Here is a 14,156-nt window from a genome sequence, read left to right on the forward strand (position 1 = left end):
AGAACCTTTGGTATTCCATGCGCATATCTTGTCTACCTCTCTGACCTTGCCATAATCTATGCCATTTCTAGTACTGAGCAGGCACTAGAGTTGTGGTGTTTAATAATAGAAGATGTAAACAGATAGACATACTTACAATATAATGTAATTATATTGTAAAAACATAGTTCTGTATAGACAATAACAGAATTAAGCATGAATAAGAAGTGATAAAAAGGGAATAGTGCACATTAATAGCATAATCTGCCTCCTGACTCCTTCTCTGGCCTCACTGTCAGCTAAACACTCTGGACTTCACCGACAGCAAACCACTTGTGGCTCATGCTATTTCATGTCCCGTTTACACACTCTATTCAATGTGCCTGGAATGTTCTTGTCTTTCTGCTGAGCAACAGATCTTAAAATCCAGCTCAAAAATGTTCTCCTTTGTGAAATTCTGAACACCTCTCCCTAAACTCATCCTGCCTTATACAAGACCCCCCCCCAACACACACATGCTTGCACACACACACACACACGTATGTAAGTGAACAAAATCATGTACACACAGGCCACTATTCCCTTCTCCATAGCACTTCGTATCTTTTGCTTAGTTCTATTATTGTCCATATGATATCATGTTATAAGTAGATGCCTACTTGTTTGTGTCCTCTATTAATAAAGACCACTCCAGCACCTGCCCAATACTAGACACTGCATAGGTGATGTTCAAGTGGATTCATTTATTAATTTCATCTTTGAGAAAAGCATGAACTATGAACTCTACCCCTACTGAAGTCCTAACTAATCTCCCTCCTCTCCTGTGGGAAGATTATTTAATTGGAGAGAAATCCAAGGTAACATAAGAAGGGATTTCTGGTCTTTGATCCTATGTTGAAAGACAGAGGCTTCATTAACTTAATTTCAGGTAGTGTACACACAGTTGCGACATTTTGGTGAACTGACTTCTCTTGTTATCCTTGCAGTCCCTTAGCTGCATGAGAAATGATCATTGAAAAGGGTGTCAGGGGTGTTCCTGCCTTCCCAACATGCAGCACCATTTCAGACTTAGAGAAAAGCAGTATGGCTCATGGTTACCAAGACCAGTGCTCCTCAAGCTTGAGCCAGCATCAGGATCACCAGGAGGGCTTGTTAAAACATGGGTTGCTGGGCCCCACCCTGCAATGTCTGATTCAGTAGGTTTTAGGTGGGCCTGAGAATTTGCATTTCTAACAGTTCCCAGGGGATGCTGGGGACACTGGTCCAGTGACCACACTTTGAAAACTATTGACCTATGGTTCACTGATTGCTTCCCAATGCCAGAACTGTACTAGCAACACAAGTGTTCAAGCTACCTGGTTGCTGCTCTCAGGAAGATGGCAAAAGGACCAGTACTAAATTTGGATTTCAAAGACCAGTCTTGTGACAACTGGCAAATCACAGAACCTTAGAACACCTTAGCTTCTTCCACCAAAAAATGTCAACTGTAAGCCCATCACTGCCTACCCTCACTGGTTTGCTGTGTGAATACAATGGGGGAAAATGAGCTACAAATGCCTATATCCTAAAAAGTTCTAAAGAATGAGAAATTTGATCTGAAAAGATAAACATGTGTGAATGGTACAAAAAAAAATTTAAGGTGTGTAAGGCAGTGCAGGGTAGTTCAGAGGAAGAGTTCAGGGTTGAATTTCTCCACATAAATTAAAAAAGCTTTCACACATGAACAGACAGCAACAGAACTTTGACTTAACCATTAAAGGGTTAGTTTGCCCCTTTTTATTGTTGAGTAGTAGAAAGGAAGTCGGACACGACTGAGCGACTGATCTGATCTGATCTGATCTGAGAAAGGAAGTAGGTTAAATAACTGCTGTGATTGTCCAAGGGTCTGAACTAGACTGGTATAATTGGACAGAAAAAGACAGGATGGAAATAAAATAAATTTAAAATACAGAATTTATAGAATTTATAAATTGACTATATACCATAGCAAGGGAGACACAGAAAGCAAAAAACAGCTGAGCTCTAAGTACAGGCTCTAGAATGAAGCAGATCTCAGCTTGAATTGCTTGTTCTACCATTTTCCTGAGCAAGTTATAAAACCTCAGCTTCCGTTTCCTCCTCTGTAAAATGAATAAGAACAGCATCCTTCTCAGAGTGCAGCTGGACAGACTGAATTAATGCAGGTAAAGCCGTTAGGACAATAACTGGTACTTACCAACAACTGATTAAACAATAGTGATCATGACACTGATTACACCAAAAAGATCTCTCTCCAGTCCCTACTCCTGTTCAACAATTTTGCAACCTAATTTTTCACATTAAATTTTTCACATTTTTCCTGCTAACTCTCCCATCTCCCTGTTTGGCTGATAATAGCTTTGGAACACAACATTCAGCTTTTTTAATTGTGAAGACTCCAAATTATGGGACTATATCCTAGGCCATAGGCAGAAAGGACTTCTCCTGGCAAAGCTGCATTTTCATCCCTTTCTACATTCAGATGGGCCTCCTTTCTTACAGCATTTTATTGAAGACAGACAGAATTAGACCACCTATGCCAGCATCCTGAGTTTTTCTTACCATTCCCCCAATACCATCCCTCCTAAGGCTTATAGGCAAGATCCTAAGGTCTCGTAGGTGAGAGGTTAAGAAAAAGTTCCATGGTAATATAACAAGAGTCCCTAGCTCAATCTAAAATAGTTGGGTCATCTCAACCCACTATGCTGTCCAGTCGCTCAGTCATACCTGACTCTTTGCGACCCCATGGACTGCAGTATGCCAGGCTTCCCTGCCTTTCATTGTCTGGCAGAGTTTGTTCAAACTTATGTCCATTTAGTCAATGATGCTATCCAACCATTTCATCCCCTATTGATCCCCTTCTCCTCCTGCCCTCAGTCATTCCCAGCACCAGGGTCTTATAGATTGAAACCTGCCAGACTCCTTTGTCCATGGGATTCTCCAGACAAGAATACTGGAGTGAATTGCCATGCCCTCCTCCAGGGGATCTTCCTGACCAAGGGATCCAACAGGTGTCTCTTATATCTCCTTCATTGGCAGGAGGGATCTTTTCCACTAGCACCACCTGGGAAGCCCAACCCAGGACACTTCCCTCCCCGTTCAGTCACTTTGACATTTTAAGTCATTTACCTACACTAGTCTACTCCTAGTACAAAATTATGGATCAGGAATTGTTGCAAACAAAGAGACAACCAAACAAAAACCTTCCATTCAAAAATGGCTTAAATGTGCATTATTTCACATAGCAAGAATAAGTGAGGTAGGCAGCTCCTGTGTTGGGGGTAATTCGATCTTTGAGAAGATTCTTGAATGACGTTTTCTCTCAAATGATCTTGGCATTTGCTTTTGTCAAAATCCCCAAAATTCTATGAGAAGTTTAACTGAAATGAAAATTAATGTTGTCATTAATTATGGAGAGAATTGGAATTTTCATAATATTGAGCCTTCCCATTCTGAAATGTCTTTGTGCATTCATCAAATTTTCTTTAAGGATTCTCTGGGAAGCTTTATAGTTTTCTTCATATGGGATCACCTATATTCTTTAATTTCTAGGGCTTGGAAAATAGAAAACCTTGTAGTATTGTTATCTTACTTTTGCTATTATGAATTAGATATTTTATCTCATTCATCATTATTATTTTCCAGTTGGATATGTTTTATATGGTCATCTTAACTGAACTCATTTATTAGGACCCTTAATTTTTATTGACTTAATTTTTGTTGATTGTTGTTGGTTCTGCAGATTGGCAATTTTATCCTCTGAAACTAGTATTTCCAATATTATACCTGTTTATTTCTCATTTTATTATATTGACCAGAACTGAATTTCCAGGAAAATATAACATATTAGTGACAACAACCATCTTGATCTTGCTGTTAATTTTGATGGAAATGCTTCAAATATTAGGATGAACCATATGAAACTGCCATTCTTCCAGGTCAAAAAAAGGTCAAGTGTTAGCAATTTCATATCTTTTAATCTATTATTTAGCCATAGGTAAAATACTGAAATTTTATTTTAAACATAAATTCATTACTGTGACTTCTGTGGCAGTCCCACGGTTAAGACTCCACACTTCCATCACAGAGGGTGCAGTCTGACCCCTGGCTGGGAAACTGAGACCCCAATGCAGTGCAGCACAGCCAAAATGTAAGTAAATAAATACACAGATACTCGTTACTAATTAAACAACTGTTTTTTGGGTGCCTACAGTATGACAGACATAGATTTAGGCCATGGATATACAACTTTAATCAAGACAAACACAATTTCTGCCCTCTTGGGGTTAACATTACTATGGCAAAAAAAACAGATAATAATTCAGGTAACCAAAAAAAAAAAAAATTAACAAACGAACTAAAATAGTGAAAAGAGTTCAGAGCAATTACTATGTATAGAAACTGGAGTAAGGGCACAATTCAGACAGGTCAGTCAGAACCGGTCCTTTTAAGTCAGGACTCAGAACCAGTCATGCAACCAGCTTTGAGTATGCACTCTGGGCAAAGACAAGGTAGGAGCAAGCTCTAAAATGAAGCTTGGCTGATGAGTGCTGGAATCTGTCAGGAGCCAGTGTGGCTAGAATGCCACCAAGTGGGTCCTCAAGCTTCAGGCTAAGCCTCAGCTGGTGGCTGTGTGAAGGAACAGAAATTCTGAATTAGGATGAATATTAAAATTTAAATTTTGACTGGGCTTTTAAAGACTTGAAAATGAGACCATCTCTCTTAGCTTAAAATGACCAGCTAGAGGATTTATCCTAAGCTGTTGGACAGGGTGGTAGAATGAGCACTAATACGGCACCTTTGAAACACTGGTAGGAGAAAAATAAACCCTTTCCTAATTGTACCAAAACTGCATTCAGTCATCCTGAAACCAGTTCCAGAGGCTTTATTTGGACAAATGTTGAACTTCATTTTGGAAGTCAAAAGGAAGCAGTAATGCTTTTTGTGCAAAGACCTGATTCTGTAAAGTCAGAGAATGGGGTCATAGGATCCTCAAACAAAAAAGAGGACAGGGATTTGCCTCCCTGTGGCTCTCACCTCTGGTTCAGTCTGCATTATTTGTGCATCCTTCTTTAAAAGCCAGCAGAAAGTGCCAATGAAACAAGATAAATTTTCACAGCTACCCCCAGGCCAGAAAATGATTCGACAGCTGTCCCACCGGTCTATTGTCATACTTGAGAAAACAGAAACAAGTTGTTTCTAATGCTGGCTAAAAGACTTGAAGCAGAGAAAAGCTATAACTGGGTTCCAGCCAAATCTATAAAGACTAGGCAAAATTCTGGAGGGGAAAGGCTCGGATGACAGTGGGCAATCCAGCAGGCAGTCAAGGCATAAGCAAAATATAGTGAGCAAAAGACTGGGGCTCAGTCTAGCTGATGGGAGTCCTAGGCAAACCTACAGTGTGCTAGTAAGGAGCAGACTGTGACAAGAGGCAGGGGACACTTGGAAGTCCAGGCTGGAGCAGCTGACACAGTATGACAGAAGTGGTGGTGAGAGGCCCTCAGGGACCCTGTCCCCAGGAGGCAACCAGGTCCCAGGTTGGACCAAAACTCCAGATCTTGCAAAAAGCCTGTGGGCCCAGACTTTTGATTGGAACAGGAGTGTAAGACACAAAAGAGATCTCTAAGGGACTAGGGCTGTTTACTTAAGTCCAAAGGCCTGAGCAGAGGACAGTTGGAAGATGGTCGGTGAGTCTAGCCTGGGAAAAGGTAGCAAAACAGAGGTACAGCAGGGACAGAGGACTATTTGGCCCAGAGAACCTTCTTGGATGACAGCAGCCATCCAATCTCACCCTCTTTCCTCTCTATAAGAAGGCTCTCCTCTCCCTCACTGCCTTTACCTGATTATGTCTGGGCATGTTATAACTCTGACGTGAGCTATTGGAAACCTAACTTTCTACCTGCATATAACGATTTAACACAAGAACCAGGAAACACTGTGAGCATCACACAAGCCACTCAGGACCAATGGGTCACTTGTTGCCACAGCAACCACAATCAAAACAACAATTCCAATTTTCCTAAAGCCGGTATTTAATGATGACTGTATTACACAGACAGTAACGAATCCCACAGTGCATCATAAACAGAGTTGCTAGTATCCAACATTATCAATGATGGAGAAAAATAATTTGAAACTGGACAAAGTACATTTCTCAAGATGTGTGTGCAGTTCTAGCCAAAAATGCAAGGAGGAAATCTCTCTCGGCTCAGCTTGAAGTCATCGCTATATCCCAGCCTCCTTTTTTCCCTCTTCACTCCAGTTTTGGAGGGATACCTTCATAAATTCTTAAGAAATGTAATAAATTTGCTTTTAAACCCAGATATGCATATCCCTAGCCGTAGGGTAAATCGGACAGAAATATAATGATTGCTATGAAACGTTCACATTTGGAGTAGATCTAATAACTTTCTTTCATGTGATCAGGGCAAAATATAATCCAGGCTTATCTCTTTGAAGCAGATTGTTCCCTTCTAAATGCCCGATGCAAATGTGAAACACAACCGTCTCTCTCCTTTCCTAGTGTCCCTCTGCGCCAACACCGCCCCTCGCCTCGGGGGGCGGAGGGCGGGGAGGGGAGTAGGACCTGTGCTTTAGCCCACTGCCGCCACCCACTGGTTGGGAAGCCAAGTCACAGCTTCCCTGGCCTTGGCTTTCTTAGTCTTTCTAAAGTCACCTGGCAAAATCATAGCCACTGTGGGATGGAGTAAAAAAGTCCACCAATCTTTCCTCTCTGTTTCAAAGCCTGTTCCCCTTTCCTTCTTCATCCGGGTCTCAGAACAAAAGAGCTGTCTGAACAAGAGGGAAATAAGCAAACAGGAAAGCAGACTTCAGTTTTCTTTTCTACTCTGACTCATCATTTGAGCCAAAGGCTCAAGATCAATTTACTCCAATTCCCACATTACAGTTCAAATTTGCAGGGAGAAACTGGTAATCTGCTAATCAGGTAATTAATTGACACCCTGTGGTCAGGTATCTACCTCTGGACCAGTCAGTGGGGTGGGGTTACCTTGCACCAATCAGCTGTCCAGTCTGTCCCCAGAGGCCATTCCCAAAGAGCGGGGGCTCTCAGGAAACCATATTCCTTGGACTCTGACACAGCTCAACCTTCAGTTGTCATGTCTTTCATTTTGTGTGTTATTTTCTTGACTTCAACACTGTAATAGTGTCATACACACAGTTGTAATTAAGTGCCTCTCTTTGGTGGCTTTACCATTTTCTGGCTAAGTGACCATGGGCAATAACCTAGACTCTCTGAGTTTCCACTTTTGTTCACCTATAAAATGAACGTGCCCCATAGGATTTTCATAAAGAGTTTTTAATGACCATCTATGTAAACTATTTAGCATGAGCCCTGGTACACAGTCAGTGCAAAAGTAATATTAACCATTATTATCACCATCACCAGCAGCAGTATCATTTAGTCAGGAAGACCATCTTCAGAGCTTGAAGTTGAGCACCAGATTTATTTCCAGACAAGCTCAGCCTCCCTTGTCCTATTTATCACACCAAATTTAATCAATTGGTCAAGAACTGAAATACTCACTTTTGCTACCCAGGATCTGAGTCCTTGCATCCAGCCTAGCAACTGGAACAAAGTTAGTTCTGGGCAAATTCTACCAGAAACTGGATATGTCAGAGATTCAGAGGGACATCATGTGAGATGAGGGGAAAGAGGCACCTTCTCCAACTTTATGATTCCTAGATGCCGGAGTAGGATTTTTCAGAATGTGAAAGCTAAATAAGCCAGCAGAGATGGAATTCTAAAGGCAAATATGATTCTGTGTCAAGGAGTCTATTTGGGAGGAAAATATTCCCTAAGAGTAGGGAAGCCTGATGTGCTGCAGTCCATGGGGTCACAAAGAGTCGGACATGACTGAGCGACTGAACTGAACTGAAAAGTAGGAATATATTTCAAGGAGCTAATCAATAAACCCTCAAAAAAAGAAGAGGCTCCCTACTGGGATTTTTGTGGGGTTTGATGACATTGCAAAGTAGTCTGGCTATTGGGCTGCCCATATCCTCAAGACCATAGAGACCAAGTGACTGAGAAAGAGATACATGGCCAAGGTTACTTGGCACCTTCCTTTAGTTGCTCTTTGTGGAAAGAACTTTGCTTAGAGATGCAATTGAATAACACTTCAACTGAGTTAATGATCTAAATTAGGGTAGGAACACTAGGAGTGGGATGGAAAGACATGCAGGTGAGGCCACTACCCTGGATCTCAGAGAACTGACTACACAATAGACCAGCTCCAGACCCTGGGCACACAATCCAACTTCTATGTAGTAGGAGAGAACTGGATAAAATCAATGATTATCAAGCATTTCCACCAAGCCCTGAAGTCCCTCTATAAATCCAGAGGCCACAGCAGGTTTTGGAGGAAAGAGACTAAGGGGTCTAAGCAAGAGTGAGCCTCTGGGTCCCACCCCCACCGCCATAACTCTTTCTCTGCCCTCCTGATGTTTCAGATCAGATTTTATCGAGAAAAATCCTTCTTCTTTTTTTAAAGCAAGGTAAAGAGTTAGATGGTCTCCAAATTCATTTTGGCTCTGACAGTCTATGATTCCAGAGGGAAGGAATGGGATTACTTCAAGAGGCTACGCGGGAGGGTCAACATGAGGTCACGAAAGGCCTGGAGTGCCAGGCTAGGGCACTTGTGGTTTACCCAATAGGGAGCCATGAAAGGGGACTGAGATGACCAGGTCACTGTGCTAGCAAAGCACTCTGAAGGACTGGAGAAGTGGAGGATGCAGTGGGAGCTGGGGGACAGAGCTATTCCAACAATCTCCAGACAGGAAGTAGTTTATCAGTGTTTTATCAGAGAGGTGAAAAACCAGACAAGAAAAATAGATGGGAAAGGGAACAGCCTTCTTCACTAGCCAGCAGCCTCCATTCTGTCTCAGGAATTTTTGTTTGCTTGCTTTTTTTCTTTTTTTCTGCTAACTCCATTCCCATCCTTAAAAAACAGAATAAAAATGACTCTTTACACTTGGAGCCAATGTTTTGACTGGTTCTCTTACACCAGATGAACACAATGACACCACAGCAAAAGGCATGTCCTCTATAGCTAATTAACAGAGGACAGATAATGTCAATGGTTGGCACCTGTCATAGCCGGATCCCCACCCCTCCATGACCCAGATGCTCTCAAGCTCCCAGCCTGCAGCTGCACCTCCCTAACTGGCTTTGAAGAGGGACTTTCATAATGTCTCCATTCTAGCAGCTTCCTGACCCACGATACCTGTTCCCACTACCAGCTCAGCCAGGGCAGGAAAACCCACAGATGTCCTGGTGGACTTGTTAAAGATGGAAAAGCCATATCCAGGCTTCTGATTTATGATGTGACATGAACTCAACACTTTTCTCATGCTCCTGAATCCAACACTAATGAGCAAAAGCAGATACTTAAAGCTGATGCTAACAGAATATGCCTTAAAAAAAAAAAAAAAGCTACATATGACACCCCTTAGCTGTCTGGCAACCTGGCATGCAGAGCTCACTGAGAAGCAGGGCACTGTTTCCTTGACTGTGGCTCTGACCTGACTCTGGAAACAGCTGCCAGCCCATGTTGTGGCATCGAGCTTCTCCTAACACTCCCTTCAGGTTGCCTAACCCTTGCTGAGGTATGTGTATATGCTATTCCTGTGCCAGGAACACCCTTCCCACAGACTCTTATCACTTGTTCACTTGGAACCAGAGTACTGAAATGCAGAATTTTCAGTAATCAATCATGTCTAATTCATGCACTCTGAATTTGAAGGAACAGACCCAGAGAAGGGAAATGCCTTCTCCAGCACACCCAATAATAACCAACGCTAATAGCTATGGATGCTGGGGCCCAGAGGCCATGCTAAATGTTTCACACAAACTATTACCTTCAGTCCCTATAACAACCCTATAAGGTAGTAACAATATATACCTTAATTAATTACCAATGGCACCCACTCCAGTACTTTTGCCTGGAAAATCCCATGGGCGGAGGAGCCTGGTAGGCTGCAGTCCTTGGGGTCGAGAAGAGTTGGACACGACTGAGTGACTTCACTTTCACTTTTCACTTTCATGCATTGGAGAAGGAAATAGCAACCCACTCCAGTGTTCTTGCCTGGAGAATCCCAGGAATAGACGAGCCTGGTGGCTGCCATCTGTGGGGTCGCACAGAGCCGGACACAACGGAGGTGACTTAGCAGCAGCAGCAGCTTAATTCTAGATATGAGAAAACTGAAAGGGGAAATGACTAGTCCAAGTTCTATAGTCTTGATAGTGTCATAAAAAATTCTAGATAGGTGACACCTGGGAGGGTGGGCAGGGAACGAGAGAAAAAGTGTAGTGGAGAGTTCTCTCCACAAATAGTCCATTCATTCCACCTCTCTGAGACTCAGCTGCTGCATCTGTGAACTGAGAACACTTACACTTTGCTGCAAAGCACTATATAAATGAAAGAGAAAATAGTTCTTTTTCCAAAATTAAAATAGGGCTTATTATATGTTTAAAAGAATAATACTCATTTATATATTTTTTAAAAAGACCATAACACTACAGAAAAAAACATGAAATATTATCTGAACTTCCACTATCCAGATTTGTATCTTAATGCTAACTAATACATAACAAGAAAACTGTTTGTGATTACATGTGTGGACATACAATTATTAATCAATGGGATCATACTGTTCATGCTGTTTTGTGATCTATTTTTTTCATTCAAGTTATTCAAGTTATAAAAATCAAAAAAGTCTATTTTCAGGAGGACATTCTTCTGAGCTTAGATCAGCCCTGTGAAATCTAAAACAAATAATCCTAAAATTTATACAGAACCACAGAAGACCTGAATTGCAGAAGCAATCCGGAAGAAAAAGAACAAAGCTGGAGGCATAATCCTCCCAGATTTTAGACAATAATACAAAGCTATAGTAATCAAAATAGCATGGTACTGGCACAAAAACATACAGACAGATCAATGGAACATAATAGAATGCCCATAAATAAACCTATACACTATGGTCAATTAATCTTTGACAAAGGAAGCAAGAATATACAATGAAGAAAAGACATCTCTTCAGTAAGTGGTGCTGGGAAAACTGGACAGCTACATTGTTTTTTAATGAAGTTAGAACATTCTATCCAGAGAAGGCAATGGCACTCCACTCCAGTACTCTTGCCTAGAAATTCCCATGGATGGAGGAGCCTGGTGGGCTGCAGTCCATGGGGTCGCTAGGAGTCGGACACGACTGAGCGACTTCACTTTCACTTTTCACTTTCATGCATTGGAGAAGGAAATGGCAACCCACTCCAGTGTTCTTGCCTGGAGAATCCCAGGGACAGGGGAGCCTGGTGGGCTGCCATCTATGGGGTCGTACAGAGTCGGACACGACTGAAGCAACTTAGCAGCAGCAGCAACAGCAGAACATTCTATCACACCATATACAACAATAAACTCAAAATGGATTACAGACCTGTATATAAGACATGACACCATAAAACTCCTAGAAGAAAACACAGGCAAAATATCCTGACATAAACTGTAGCAATATTTCTTAGATCAGTCTCCCAAGGCAAAAAAATAAAAGTAAAAATAAACAAATGGGACCTAATTAAACAGAGCAAAGGAAATCATAAACAAAACAAAATTACAACCTATAGAATGGGAGAAAATATTTGCAAACAATGCAACTGACAAGGGCTTAATTTCCAAAATATAAAAACAGCTCATATTCCTCAATTAAAAAAATAACACAATCAAGAAATGGGCTGAATACCTAAATAGACATTTCTCCAAAGAATATGTATAGATGGCCAACAGGCATATAAAAAAATGCCCAGCATCACTAATTATTAGAGAAATACAAATTGAAACTACAGTCAGATTATTACCTCAAACCAGTGAGAACAGACATCATCAAAAAGCCTACAGATTCCCAGTCACCTACCCCAGCCTCTACTGGAGATTCTCCAAGACCAACAGTTTGTGGGTCATCCGCCTGGCACCGCCAGCATGGCATTCAACTTCCATGCACACGTGTAGAACGAGCTCCCAAATATGCCTTCTGCATTCCTAGCCACCAGCTCCAATCTCTCCCGGAGACTCACAAAGACTGGCAGAGATCAAGCCCTGAGCCTTTGGGGTGGGAGCACTGACTCCAAGGCCCTAGATTACCAGAGAACTAACCCTGCTGCTGCTGCTGCTGCTGCTGCTAAGTCACTTCAGTTGTGTCCGACTCTGTGCGACCCCATGGACTGCAGCCTACCAGGCTTCTCCGTCCATGGGATTCTCCAGGCAAGAAAATGAGTGGGTTGCCATTTCCTTCCCTAGGGAGTATCAAATAGTGAGAACTCACACAAAGGAAACCACTTGAATATAAGACTCGGCATCACCCAACCACCAGTAGCACCCTGTGCAGGATGCCTCATCTTAACAACAAACAAAACAAAAATACAAATCCAATCATCAGCAGACAGGACTACCACCTCACTCACCCTTGCCCATCAGAGGAAAAAAAAAAAAACTCAGCATAAAGTTCACCCTATACGAAGCTTACACAAACCACTGGACCAACCATAGGAGGGCAGAAACCAAAAGAAAGAAAGAACTTCACCTTGAAGCCTGGGAAAAGGAGACATCAAACACAATAAGTTAAAAAATAATAATAATAATGAAAAGGCAGAGAAATACTACACAAATGAAGGAACAAACTAGAAACACAGAAGTCCAAATAATGAAGAGGAAATAGGCAAGCTACCTGAAAAAGAATTCAGAATAACAATAGTAAAGATGATCAAAAACCTTGAAAACAGAATGGAGAAAATGCAAGAATCAATTAACAAAGACCTAAGAAGAATTAAAGAATAAACATACAGAGACAAACAACACAACTACTGAAATTTAAAAATACTCTAGAAAGAATCAATAGCAGAATATCTGAAGCAGGAAAATCAATCAGTGAGCTGGAAGATAAGATGGTCAAAATAACTTCTGAAGAGCAGAATAAAGTAAAAGAATGTAAAGAACTGAGGATAGTCTCAGAGACCTCTGGGACCATATCAAACGCACCAACATTAGAATTATAGGGGTCCCAGAAGAAGGACGGAGAAGGCAATAGCAACCCACTCCAGTACTCTTGCCAGGAAAATTCCATGGACAGAGGAGCCTGGTAGGCTGCAGTCCATAGGGTTGCTAAGAGTCAGACACGACTGAGCAAACTTCACTTTCACTTTTCACTTTCATGCATTGGAGAAGGAAATGGCAACCCACTCCAGTGTTCTTGCCTGGAGAATCCAAGGGACAGGGGAGCCTGGTGGGCTGCCGTCCATGAGGTCACACAGAGTCGGACACAACTGAAGTGACTCAGCAGCAACAGAAGAAGAAGAAAAGAAAGGGTATGAGAAAATTTTTGAAGAGATTATAGTTGAAAATTTCCCCAAAATGGAAAAGGAAATAGTCAATCAAGTCCGAGAGGCACAAAAAGTCCCATACAGGATAAACCCAAGGAGAAACACACCAAGACACATACTAATCGAACTAACAAAGACTAAACACAAAGAAAGAATATTAAAAGCAGCAAAGGAGAGGGAACAAGTAACATACAAGGGAAACTCCATATGTTTAACAGCTGATCCTTCAGCAGAAACTCAGCAGGTCAGAAAGGAATGGCAGGATATATTTAAAGCACTGAAAGGGAAAAATCTACAACCAAGCTTACTGAACCTGGCAAGGATCTCATTCAAACTTGATGGAGAAATGAAAAGCTTTTCAGACAAGCAAAAGTTAAGAGAATTCAGTACCACTAAACCGGCTTTACAACAAATATTAAATGGACTTACATAATCAAGAAACACAAAAGAAGCAAAAGATCTACAAAATCAACCCCAAACAATTAAGAGAATGGCAATAGGGACATATATATCAATAATTGCTTTAAATGTAAATGGATAAATGCTCCAACCAAAAGACACAGACTGGCTGAATGCATACAAAAACAATACCCATATTTATTCTGTCTACAAGAAACCCATTTCAGACCTCAAGACACATATAGACTGAAAGTGAGAGGATGGAAAAATATATTCCATGCAAATGGGAAGCAAAAGGAAGCTGGAGTAGCAATCTTCATATCAGACAAAATAGACCTTAAAATAAAGAAGATTACAAGAGATAAGG

At 41.4% G+C, this 14,156-nt stretch overlaps 1 long non-coding RNA gene across 14 annotated transcripts in view; it reads right to left on the reverse strand.

Annotated features, from left to right (window-relative positions):
• LOC147367752 (uncharacterized) overlaps positions 1-14,156 on the reverse strand; it is a 604,096-nt gene that overhangs the window by 501,626 nt on the left and 88,314 nt on the right. Inside the window, exon 2 of one of the 14 annotated variants that reach the window (XR_015132063.1) lies at positions 2,289-4,626. The exons of the other annotated variants lie outside the window; for them this stretch is intronic. This is a non-coding gene — a long non-coding RNA (uncharacterized LOC147367752). Of the gene's footprint in view, positions 1-2,288; positions 4,627-14,156 lie in introns of those variants that run through there. 14 annotated transcript variants of the gene reach the window in all.

The sequence above is a fragment of the Bos grunniens genome, chromosome 8 (assembly GCF_055505025.1).
Source record: "Bos grunniens cultivar Pamir isolate PY7600 chromosome 8, Bosgru_T2T1.0, whole genome shotgun sequence".
NCBI lineage: Eukaryota > Metazoa > Chordata > Mammalia > Artiodactyla > Bovidae > Bos > Bos grunniens.